A 2,120-nucleotide genomic window follows, 5' to 3' on the forward strand; every position below is an offset into this window, starting at 1 on the left:
AGTTTGCTTTGTGTAAACAATGAGTAAGACAGTCACTTCTTTAAAAGACTAATGATTTTATTGTTGAAGTAAGCTTCCAGTGGGAAACTTTCATTACTAATGTAAATTGGCACCTTTTCTACAATTTATGTTCTTAAAGTTGCTAGGGCAAATCTTGCCCCAGGTAACACAGTTTGTGTCAAAGATGGGATGTGTACCTACATCTTCCTAACTCTTAGGTTTACTCTCTAATCACTAAACCATGTTGTTTCTAAGTAACAACTTTTCATTAGAAACTCATGCCAGGTTCCTCTTTGCCGCCCCCGACCCTCCCCCAAACAGCTTAGCAGATTCGCTGGAGCCGCGCGCCAGAGTGTCGGCTTACCGAAGGAGGCGGCCGATGCAGCCTGGGTGGCGGGGCAGGAGGCCGGCCTAGGCGGCGCTGGTCCGGGCTCGGCTCTGGGCATTTATCCCCGCTCATGCCCGCCGCCCTACGGATCTCGCGGCCCAGTGTCGAATGTGCGGCCGGAAGTGGGGGCCCAGTCACTCGGCAGGATAAGATGGCGTCAGTGTGGGACGAGGCCGAGCAAGATGGAATTGGGGAGGAAGTGCTCAAAATGTCCACGAGGAGATTATTCAGAGGACTTGTCCGTTGGACAGTGAGATCAAGATCATGAAAAGTGAAGTGCTCCGTGTGACACATGAACTACAGGCCATGAAGGACAAGATCAAAGAGAACAGTGAGAAGATTAAAGTGAACAAGACGCTGTTCTACCTTGTCTCCAACGTCATCGAGCTGCTAGATGTTGACCCCAATGACCAAGAAGAAGATGGTGCAAAAATTGACCTTGACTCCCAGAGAAAGGGCAAATGTGCTGTGATCAAAACCTCTACCAGACAGACCTATTTTCTGCCAGTGATTGGTTTGGTTGATGCAGAGAAGTTGAAACCTGGAGACTTGGTGGGAGTAAATAAAGACTCCTACCTGATCCTTGAGACCCTTCCCACCGAGTATGACTCCTGAGTGAAGGCCATGGAGGTGGATGAGAGGCCCACAGAGCAGTACAGTGACATTGGAGGGATGGACAAGCAAATCCAGGAGCTGGTACAGGCTATTGTATTGCCAATGAGCCATAAAGAGAAATTTGAGGATTTGGGGATCCAGCCTCCAAAGGGAGTATTGATGTATGGACCCCCAGGTACTGGAAAAACCCTACTAGCCTGTGCATGTGCTGCCCAGACCAAGGCCACATTCCTGAAATTGGCTGGACCCCAGCTGGTACAGATGTTCATTGGGGATGGAGCAAAGCTTGTCTGGGATGCATTTGCCATTGGCCAAAGAGAAAGTTCCCTCCATTATCTTCATTGATGAGCTGGATGCCATTGGAACCAAGCGATTTGACAGTGAGAAGGCAGGGGATTGAGAAGTTCAGAGGACGATGCTGGAACTCCTGAACCTGCTGGATGGATTTCAGCCTAACACTCAAGTCAAGGTGATTGCTGCTACAAACAGGGTGGACATCCTGGACCCTGCCTTGCTGCGCTCTGGCCGCCTGGACCACAAGATTGAGTTCCCAATGCCCAATGAGGAAGCCCGAGCAAGGATCATGCAGATCCATTCCCGAAAGATGAATGTGAGCCCTGACGTGAACTATGAGGAACTGGCTCGCTGCACTGATGACTTCAATGGGGCCCAGTGCAAGGCCATGTGTGTGGAAGCGGGCATGACTGCACTTCGCCGGGGAGCCACTGACCTCACCCATGAAGACTACATGGAGGGCATCCTGGAGGTGTAGGCCAAGAAGAAAGTCAATTTGCAGTACTAGGCTTGACAGGGCTGGGGAGCCCCGGCCCCAAGCCTGGGATCAACTCATTTGTCTGACTTGCCGGTAAAAGCAGTAACAATAAAGGAGGCTGGGGTTGTTTTCCCCCAATAGTTAAAAAAAAAAGAAAAAAAAAAGAAACTCATGCCAGCAATTGTTTTCTGGTAACAAAAAACTGGAAATTGAGGGAATATTCAATTGAGAAATGACTGAACAAATTGTGGTATGTGATTATGATGGAATACTACTGTGCTACAAGAAATGATGAGCAGGATGCTCTCAGAAAAACCTGGAAAGAATTATATGAGCAGACACAAA

At 48.9% G+C, this 2,120-nt stretch overlaps 1 pseudogene; it reads left to right on the plus strand.

Moving 5' to 3' along the window:
- Positions 1-315: 315 nt before the first annotated feature.
- Positions 316-1,913, plus strand: LOC138175661 (26S proteasome regulatory subunit 6A-A-like; annotated as a pseudogene).
- The last annotated feature ends 207 nt before the right edge of the window (positions 1,914-2,120 follow it).

Source organism: Petaurus breviceps, unplaced genomic scaffold (genome assembly GCF_028583685.1).
Source record: "Petaurus breviceps papuanus isolate PSGF00001 unplaced genomic scaffold, PetGlider_PUasm1.0 78, whole genome shotgun sequence".
Classification (NCBI taxonomy): Eukaryota; Metazoa; Chordata; class Mammalia; order Diprotodontia; family Petauridae; genus Petaurus; species Petaurus breviceps.